This window comes from Triticum urartu, chromosome 6 (assembly GCF_003073215.2).
Source record: "Triticum urartu cultivar G1812 chromosome 6, Tu2.1, whole genome shotgun sequence".
NCBI lineage: Eukaryota > Viridiplantae > Streptophyta > Magnoliopsida > Poales > Poaceae > Triticum > Triticum urartu.
Genome location: NC_053027.1, coordinates 462,516,925 through 462,527,109, shown reverse-complemented (window position 1 = coordinate 462,527,109; position 10,185 = coordinate 462,516,925). Strand labels below are relative to the sequence as shown.

The window sequence follows — 10,185 nt, the reverse complement described above, 5'->3', positions numbered from 1 at the left end:
TTGCTCATGAGATGTCACTTAAGGATAAAGTGGAACTTCACAACAAATCAAGTGGTGCCTACAAAGCCTCATGTGAAGCCCCTACATCATCAAGTGACGTGACGCGCTGCCCGTACATCATCATGTCCCGTGACGCGCTGCCCGTGAGGAATCAATGGCAAGGCTGACCGGCGGCAGCCTTGCCATTGATTCCCCGCGGGAATCGAGGCCGTTGGGGGAAGACGAGTCGCCGTGTCGCTGACGCGGCTGGCCCGCGGCTTTTTCGCGACAAAACAGCTCACCCCGGCGCCCCCGGGCGCCCCCAGCGCGTCGGGTTTGGCCTGGGTCCGTCAGCACTGTTTTCGGCCCAGGCCGGCGAAAATCGGGCTCCTGGGACACGACTGGACCGTTTTTTTGGCGCCGGCGTGAGAAAATCGTCTGGGAGGCCTTTCTGGAGGCGCGGTTGGAGATGCTCTAAGGATCCAAGTAGGTGCAAAATTCGAACTGAAACTCGGCCCGGTAGAGAACGGACAATAGAGAAAGAGCATAATGCCACTTGAAAATTTTCAAGAGAATTCAGAGCTGACAGCATGGACCAAATCATCACAAATCAAAAGGAACAAAACTTAAAATTAATAGTTGGCAGCTCAAGGCCATTCACGCTCACAGTTCTGCAGAAAATTATGACGTCACTCACAGTTTTATAAAGCCCTAGCCACTCATAGTTTTATAGACTTGAGAAAATAGCCAAGGTCTTTCACACTCAGAGAATTCAGAGTCGACACTAAGGACCAAACCATATATCAAAATGACCAAAAGTTTAAATTGATATTTGGCAGGGGCCGCGCGAACGCGTACCCCCTCTATCACAAATTATGACGTCCACTCTCCCTCAAAGGGGAGATGGTAAGCCAGCGCACCCACAAAGTGCAATATGGGTCACTAGTCTAGGCCATGGCTCTTCTTGCTCAACCATAGACCCCGTCCAGGTAAGTACTCCCTCCGTTCGGATTACTTGTCGCAGAAATGGATGTATCTAGACATATTGTAGTTCTAGATACATCCATATCCGAGACAAGTAATCCCGAACAAAGGGAGTATGTTTCAAGGTTGCCCTATGCCCTGCTTATATAGGTTGCGCTGCCTCTGCTACCTCCTTGGACAGGCAGTGTGGTACTAAATGAAAGAAAGTATGCCTCGCCTGGTGTTTGTTGCGGGTTTCCGGGATGAGGAATTCGAACAGGACACTGTGTATGGGCCTATCAGTACCAACCGGGCCAGATTCGCATTGGAAAAGAGTAATCCGGTTCGTCATCCTGTGGAGAACGATGGCAGGTCAAACTTGTCACGGCTGCGTGATCCTCTATCGCTTATTTAAAATTTCAAAATTTGAACGATGGTAGTTCAAAATTTCAAATACACTGGTGCAGAATTGGGAACACATTGAATAACTTTCCAGGTTTTACCGCGAGTTTCAGAGTATTTTTCTTCCTTAATTAGCAGGCTGAAAACATTAACTGAAAACAAACAAATGTCAGTCATTCAATGTGTGCCCAAGAGTGCACCGGTATGTGTATTTGAAATTTTGAACTGGAGATGTGCAAGCCCCCCGAGGGCCACCAACAGTATGCAGCTTGCTGAATGGTGATTGTCTGCTGCCTACATTTGAAATTTTGAACTGGAGATGTGTAGTATGGCTTCTCGAGTCTGGAGACACCTCGAGCGAAATGGGAGACGGGGCGCCGCGGGCGACGACGGGAGTGACCACGCCCACTGGTGACCGGCGCGTAGGAGGCCGCTTCTGGGCGCTTTGCGATGACGCAGGCGACGCGGACGACGAGGACGGGGACTACGGCGGCGATTTGTCACCGGTGAGCTCGCCGACTCCTTCTGATGCGATCTGCGAGGCGTTTCGCGTGGGGTACTCGGAGCAAGATGCGGCGAAAATCATGGACTTGGCGATCCCCATGGATGACCCAGCCCGGCAAGGACTTGAGCACGACGCCATTGAGGTTGTCCGCTGGGTAGTCCACCGGCGTACATCGGCGACGGCGATCCGGCCATGGCGAGGACCACTTCCGAAGGTATGTCTTCCTAAACCTACCTTGTCAGATTTTCTTGAGGCCGGGGCATGGAAAGTTGTCCAGAGAAGAAAGAAAGTGAGGCCGGCAGCGGCGGCAGCGGCGCCGGCGCCGGTGACCGGCGGACCGGCCGAGATCCGAACTGCCAGGGCAAGGCGTTTAAATTCGATATTGGGCTTAGCTGGGCTCGATCGGTCGGTGATGGATCTGGGACGGCCTACCGATGGGTGTGAGGCCCATCGAGTGGCAAAGCCGAGTGGGCCGGAGTTAGCCGGGTATGAGGCCCAGGCTAACTCGGACTCCACGGGCGACGCAGCCAAAAGCCCTTGCATGCGTTCGAGCGAACGTGTATTGCCGGGCATTCTGCTTCTGCCATCACTCTGCCCTAGGTCTCAACGCCGCGGGGGTCGATCGGGGTTCCTTCGCTGTGGTCCGGGGCGGGCGACTCGGATCCCTCCCTTGATGGCGGGACGGGGGATGCGGCGGCTTCTTGTCCCAAGTCTCAGGTGGCTGCCGGAGCGGCGCCGGCTGCCCATGGTGGCGGCGGTCCACAGGGTCAGCGGCCGGTGCTGCCGGTAGGTCGTGGCGTGCCTCAGGGGCCGCGACCCGCGGGCGCTGCCGGACGTGGTACCCCGCCAGGGCCGCGACCTGCGTAGACTGTGGGGGCGGTGCCGGCCGCAGGGCGTGGTGCTCTAGGCCTTCAGCCTCCGGCGCCGGCTGCTTCTCTGCCGGCGACTGTGGGGCGCGGTGCTACCCCGCTAAGACCGCCGACGCCTGCGCCTGTGGGGCGTGGTGCTACGCTGCAGAGGCCGCCGACGCATGCTTCGGTGCCGGGTGGGCTACCACATGCTGCTCCTCCGCCACACTATGTTGCCAGACCGCTTCAGAAGCGCGCGGTACCAGTTTAGACCCCACTAGTGCTACCTATCGCGGGTGAGGGAGGTGTGGCTATGGCTCGGGCGCCGACTAATCGCGGTGGTAATGGCCCGCCCCGAGGAAAGTGGGGTGATGATGGTTTAAATGCCTATGGGGACGGATAACATCGTGGCTCATTGTCTACGGGTGGCGGACGTGGCTATGCATGGCAGGGTGATGGGTCAGACGAAAGACCTTTCTACGGACCTCCGGGAGGTTTTGTCGAGGGGGCATCTGGCCCCGATTACAGGCAGCGAGGCGGTTACCGAGGGCACCGTGGGGTCGCGGTGGTCGCGGTGGCAGAAACCGTTACCGCCAGCCTCCACCACCCGTCGTGGTGGACCCGACGGCTGATTCTACCGGTCAGGAGATGGAGCTCCGGGCAGGCTATGGAGGTGGTAACTGCTCTCGCTTCCGCGGACGTGCCTCCGACGGAGTCCGTAGCGCCGGAGGCTGCCGGGGCTGTAGACAAGGCTGAGGAGGAGAGAGCCTCCAAGTGGGCACGTAAAAAGGAAAAGATATTGTGCTACCATTGTGGCGAGAGAGGCCACTTTATTACTGAGTGTGAGACAGAGCTCTGTGATACTTATCTTAAGCCAGTACATGAGTCTGGGGCATGCCCGATTTTGCGTGATCAGATGCCGAGTATCACCATTTATGGAGTCTACTATTCTGAGTTGATGTTTTTTGAGTCTCCCAGTGTGAGGGAGATTCCTGACGAGCCACAGAATTCATATACAGGGATTGTTAAGGTAACTAAGTGCGAGGTGTCTGAGGCACAGGTTATTCACAGGCTTTCTGAGCTTATACTAGGGGACTTTGTGCGGGAACTTAGTTGCCTCGAGGATAATTCTTTTAAGGTGGATTTCCCGACATCGGAGGACCTAGAGCGCATGCTCAGTTTTGGGTTGTGCAGAGTCCCTGGAACTGAGTGCATCCTCGAGTTCCATGAGTGGAAACGAGTTGAGCCGCAGGGCAAGCCTCTCACTCAGGTATGGCTGCGTTTCTCGGGGGCGCCTTCCAAGCCGCTTCATGATGCCCGAGTTGCTGCTAGTTTGGGAATGCTGGTCGGGAAAACAGAGAAGGTGCATATAGCTTTCACCAGAGCTACTGGGGTGGCACGCTTACTCGTGAGTATCCTTGATATTGAGTTTGTACCTGACATGGTCAAGTGGACTTATAAGGGGGAGGTTTTCAACCTTGAGATAGAGTTTGAGGACTCAGAGCTTTTTGCGGAGGCTATGGCAGGGACAGATGTGCATATGCAGGATAAGGATGATGGGTCCGGTAACACGAAATCGCGAGGGGATGAGGTTGAGAATCAGTTGGCCAATGGGCCGAGTTCCACCTCGCAGGCACCTGGGTCTGGGGCGTCCCCTTCGGTTTCGGCGCCTATGAGCACTTTGCGATTCGGTTCGTTTGAGCCTGCATCCGCTCCTCCGAGACTCTGGAGCGATAGGGTGGAGTCTGAGGATGCACTAGAGGACACGCCACCACCCTTGGACTTTGCAAGGTTTGACGGCGTTGCCGAGAAAGAGGGGGATAGTGGGCAGGAGGCCCCCTATACTCCTTCTTCTACTGGTGCTTCTCCTCAGTCGAGGACCATTGGGGACGGGCATGCACTACACGCTGCCATCGGGTCGGCAGGGAGAGGGAGACCAGGGCAGGAGGCCTTTGGTCTTTCTTCGCCTGTGGTGGAGGCGCACTCTTCTCCTATGGCGTCAGTGGGAGTCACGGGCGGGCGATCCCTTGATTCGCCTCAGGGGTCGGGTCTGCCGACACCAACTAGCTTGAGCGCTTCACCCGCCGACCTGGCTGCTCTGATTGGCAAGGAGGGAGGGGGCAGGCGGCCCCTCACTTCCCTTCCCCTCTGCGCATGTCAGTCACGGAGCCAAGTGGTGGGGGTCAGGCGGGAGGCCTGACCCCTATCCAGGTCTCTAGGGAGGAGGTAATCGCTTTCGGAGGGATCCCAGATCCTGTGTCTCAGGGGCGGCGGATGAGCTGTTGCCTCCAGGACCAGCCAGAGATTGATGACATGCAGGTGAGGTGCGCCAAGCGGGCGGCCAAGCTTCGTGATCTGGAGGTCACTACTGGTATGTCGGTTAACACCTCCAATTCTATTCTTCATTTTTCTAATGCTGAGATTATTCATAATGCAAACCAGTTAGGGGTTTCACTTGGTAGTAATGAGAATGAAATCTCGCATTCAGTAAATGATATATTGGATCTTGAAGCGGATCGTGCTTTAGACATGATTCGCCACTTAGCAGCAGTTAAACCCATGAACGATTCTGAGATTTCACACTTGGGAGTTAGGGTGTTAGACTCACTTTGCATAGATATTGGCCCCCTCCCCCGTGGTCAGGGGAGGAGCATGGTTCTGTAACGACTGGGGATGAAGATAATACAGAGGGCCTTTCTAAGAGAATCCTTGCCACCGGTTGTGAGGACCGGGTGGTGGATTTACCCAAACCTAAGCGCAAGTGGCAGCGCAAAATCTACCCGACTTCGGCAGTGCATAGAAGTGCTAGGAACCGGATGACCTAAAAATTTCATGATGAGTTATGAGAGGAATCTTTTGGAATAGCAGAGGTCTAAAGGACTTGGCTAAAAGACGTTTTCTAGCAGAGGCTTCGATCGAACAGAGGCTGGACTTTATTGCTCTTTCGGAAACCGGAAGAGGCAATTTTGCGCCCCAATTCCTTAATACGCTGTCGGGAGGGGCCCAATTTTGATTGGCATTGTCTACCTCTGAGAGGAAGATCAGGTGGCATCATACTTGGCGTTAGATGTGAGACGCTGGAAGTTCGGAGTGTGGTCATGGGAGGTTTCGCTGTCAAATTTTGGGTTAGGTCCAAGATCGATGGATTTAATTGGGCCCTGGTGGCGGTATATGGTGCCGCACAGCCAGAATTAAAACTGAACTTTCTGGCAGATCTAGTCCGTATTTGCGGATCAGAGAAGCTTCCAATCTTAGTAGGGGGCGACTTCAATATCATTAGAAGGAGGGGTGAAAAGAACAATGAGAATTTCGATGGCAAGTGGTCGTTCATGTTCAACACCATTATTGAAAGCTTGGATCTGAGAGAGATAGAGCTTTCCAGCCGAAAATTCACATGGGTTAATGCTTTGCCTACTCCTACTTTTGAGAAACTTGACAGGGTCCTAGTGAGTGTGGACTGGGAACAGAAGTTTCCTCTAGTCACCGTACAAGCGTTATCGTGTGGAATTTCAGACCACACCCCGTTGCTAGTTGACTCTGGGGAGGCAACGCACGTGGGGAACAAGAATATCTTCTCCTTTGAACTAGCTTGGTTTGAGAGAGAAGGTTTTTTGGATCTGATAGCCAGGGAATGGGCTAAAGATTCAGGAGGTAGAACTCCAATAGAGAGATGGCAGAATAAGATTCGTCACCTTCAAAGTTTCTTACGAGGGTGGGCTAAGCATCTTAGTGGGGTGTATAACGTCGAAAAGGAAAGGCTCCTTAACCTTATCCAGGCCTTAGATGTAAAATCCGAGTGCACAATCCTAGATCCAACGGAATTGCATGTTAAGCTAGATGCGGAGATGAGACTGAAAGAGCTGCTGCGAGAAGAAGAACTGAAGTGGGCATTGCGGGCGAAGGTCCGCAAAGTGGTCCAAGGGGACGCCAACACTCAGTTTTTCCATATGATCGCTAATGGCAAGCATAGAAAGAAAAGGATCTTTCAGCTTGAGCAAGAAGAAGGGACGATTGTAGGGCAGGAAAATTTAAAACTTTACATCACTGAGTATTATAAGAAGTTATTTGGGCCTCCGGAGGATAATTTCATCTCGCTTGATGAGTCGCGGAACGAGGATATCCCCCAGTTGGCTTCAGATGAAAATGATATCTTAACAGCCCCATTCTCCGAGAAAGAGGTGTTTGAAGCTATTGCTCAGATGAAGAGTAACTCTGCTCCAGGGCCGGATGGATTTCTAGAGGAGTTTTATAAGAGATGCTGGCATATTATTAAAGGGGATTTGCTTCCGATGTTCCACGACTTATTCGCTGGACAGCTTCAATTGTTTCATCTGAATTTTGGAACTATTACTTTGTTGCCGAAGAAGACAGAGGCGGTCCGAATTGAGCAGTTTAGGCCCATCTGTCTTCTGAATGTAAGTTTCAAAATCTTCACCAAGGTTGGGACTAATAGACTCACACAGATTGCGCATTCTGTGGTGCAGCCATCCCAAACTGCTTTCATGCCGGATAGGAACATCCTTGAAGGGGTGGTGGTCCTGCATGAAACGCTCCATGAAATCCATACGAAAAAACTAGATGGGGTGGTTTTCAAAGTGGATTTAGAAAAAGCGTATGACAAAGTTAAATGGCCATTCCTTCAACAGGCGTTGAGGATGAAAGGTTTTGATCCCGCTTGGCGACGCCAGATAGAATCTTTCACGCAACAAGGCAGTGTTGGAATCAAAGTGAATGATGACACAGGTCGTTATTTCCAAACACATAAAGGCCTGAGACAAGGAGATCCAATGTCACCTATTCTGTTCAACATTGTAGCTGACATGTTGACAATTCTAATAGGAAGGGCTAAGGATGCAGGACAGGTAGGTAGCCTGGTACCTCATCTAGTGGATGGAGGTGTATCTGTCCTACAGTACGCTGATGATACTATCAACCTTATGGAGCATGACTTGGCTAAGGCGCGAAACATGAAGTTGGTGTTATGCTTATTCGAACAGTTGTCTGGTCTAAAAATTAATTTTCACAAGAGTGAATTGTTCTGCTTTGGTAGAGCCAAGGAGGAACAAGAGGCATATATGCAACTGTTCGGGTGTGAATTGGGGGCGTTACCTTTTACGTATTTAGGTATACCCATTCACCACCGTAAGCTAACAAATAGCGAATGGAAGTGCATTGAGGATCGTTTTGAGAAGAAATTGGGATGCTGGAAAGGCAAATTAATGTCATATGGAGGCCGGTTGGTTCTTATTAATTCGGTGCTCACTAGTATGCCCATGTTCCTTCTGTCTTTTTTCGAAGTACCAGTGGGCGTTCGGAAAAGACTCGATTTCTATAGATCTCGTTTCTTCTGGAAAAGCGATGAGTTGAAGAGAAAGTATAGATTAGCTAGATGGGACATTATTTTCCGACCTAAGGACCAAGGGGGTCTCGGGATTGAAAATCTGGAGGTAAAGAACAAATGTCTCCTTAGTAAATGGCTATATAAGCTTTCGCGAGAGACCGAGGCCACTTGGGCCCAGATTCTGCGTAATAAGTACCTTCATTCCAAGACCTTATCCCAGGTGACGGTGAGGCCGATGGATTCGCCTTTCTGGAAAGGCCTGGTGCGAGTTAAGTCGCTCTTATTTAACCAGACCAAGATGGTTATCGGTAACGGTACGTCTACAAGATTCTGGGAGGATACCTGGCTAGGGGATATGCCATTGGCAGTTCAGTATCCTTCTCTCTATAGTATTGTTCAACTAAGAGATGCGACCGTTCAGACGGTGTGTCAGTCCACGCCTCTACATATTAGCTTCAGGAGAGCTTTACTCGGTAACCGTTGGGAAGCTTGGCTCCATCTTGTGAGAAGACTGATGGAGGTTCAACTTTCTCAGCGCCCAGATCGGTTATGTTGGAAGCTTACGAGGAATGGAGTTTTTACGGTTAAATCTATGTACGTGGATATCATTAATTCTAGTTCTATTCCAAAGTCAAAACATGTGTGGCAAGTCAAAGTTCCTTTGAGAGTTAAATTGTTTATGTGGTTTGTGCATAAACAAGTCATTTTAACTAAGGACAACTTGATTAAATGCAACTGGAATGGATCTAGTCGGTGTAGCTTTTGTGATACAGATGAAACTATTAAACACCTCTTTCTCGATTGTCCTATGGCAAAAAAATTATGGTAGTCAGTGACAATAGCCTTTAATATTACTCCTCCACAGAATATTAATACGTTATTCAGAACGTGATTGGATGGGATTGAGCTCCATACAGCGAGACACATTCATGTTGGAGTATGTGCATTATTATGGGCTATGTGGAATTGCATAAATGATTTAGTCTTTAACAGAACATCCAATACTCATTTTTTGCAGGTTATATTCCGAGCCATTGCTTTGATCCGTATGTGGTCATTACTCACTCCGACGAAGGCCAGGGAGCATTTGGTTACTGGATCTATCCGATGGGAGATGGTTGCACGGGATATCTTCAGCCGGTTTGGATGGCGGTCATGTAATAGGATAGGCAATTAGTTTTCCTATCTTTCTCTTGCCGGCCGGCTGTGGCATTTGTTTTGCTTCTTCAGCGCTCTGTGAGATGCTTTGTTTGAGAATTTTAGGCTGGTGTTGAACCTATTTGCTTGTTTCATAAAGGTGTCTGTATGCATCTTTCTGATGCAGAGGCCGGGGAAGTCCCCCTTTTCCAGAAAAACAAGTTGGCTCCAAAAAGATGCAGCATAGATCCATCTCAGAAATTTGTGTTAGTATGATTCATTCAGGTTTTGTAGTAGCCGAACAGGTAAACAGTCAAATTCAGTGTACCATCATACTCCCTCCGTTCCAAATCACTCGTCGTGGTTTTAGTTTGAACTAAAACCACGACGAGTAATTTGGAACGGAGGGAGTATCTTATTGTAGTACCACTATTAGATAGAGAACCCATAATCAAGAATTTGAATAAAGAGACCACTTAAAAACATACATGTGACCAGATCACGATATTCATCGTAAGAAATGTACGTTTCTGTTTGTGACGTGGTATAGTTCTAGTGACACAGCACATACTGAATTTGAGTTATTTATAGCAAATCACTTTCAAACAACTTACATGAAGCTTTAAGAAAAAAAAAGTTAGCACCTCATCAGTTAGATGGGCTAAAAGTTTCAGGGTAAGGCCCGTTGCTATAATTGAAGGAAACTTGGTAGTGCTTGTTCTACGGAATTTAAATAAATGGCCAGATGATGTAGGAGAACTGGCCAGATCATGTTAATAAGATATTCCCAAAAAAGATCATGTTAATAAAAATATATTTTTCTCTCAACTGGTACATAGAAAAAATATATTAAAAGATAACGTGCGACAAAATGATTGTCAAAAGGAACACAGAAAACACATCCTCCAGATTGAAAATTATCTACAGTTACTTCAAATTTAAATAATATGATGAGGGAAATGTTTGTTTCACGAATAACCAAAATGCTCAAATGGTAGTAGCTCCTATAA

At 49.7% G+C, this 10,185-nt stretch overlaps 1 non-coding gene across 1 annotated transcript; it reads right to left on the bottom strand.

The window, feature by feature from the left end:
- Nucleotides 1–814: 814 nt before the first annotated feature.
- Nucleotides 815–976, bottom strand: LOC125517750. Its single transcript, XR_007287784.1, has one exon. It is a non-coding gene; the product is annotated as a U1 spliceosomal RNA (small nuclear RNA).
- Nucleotides 977–10,185: the final 9,209 nt, after the last annotated feature.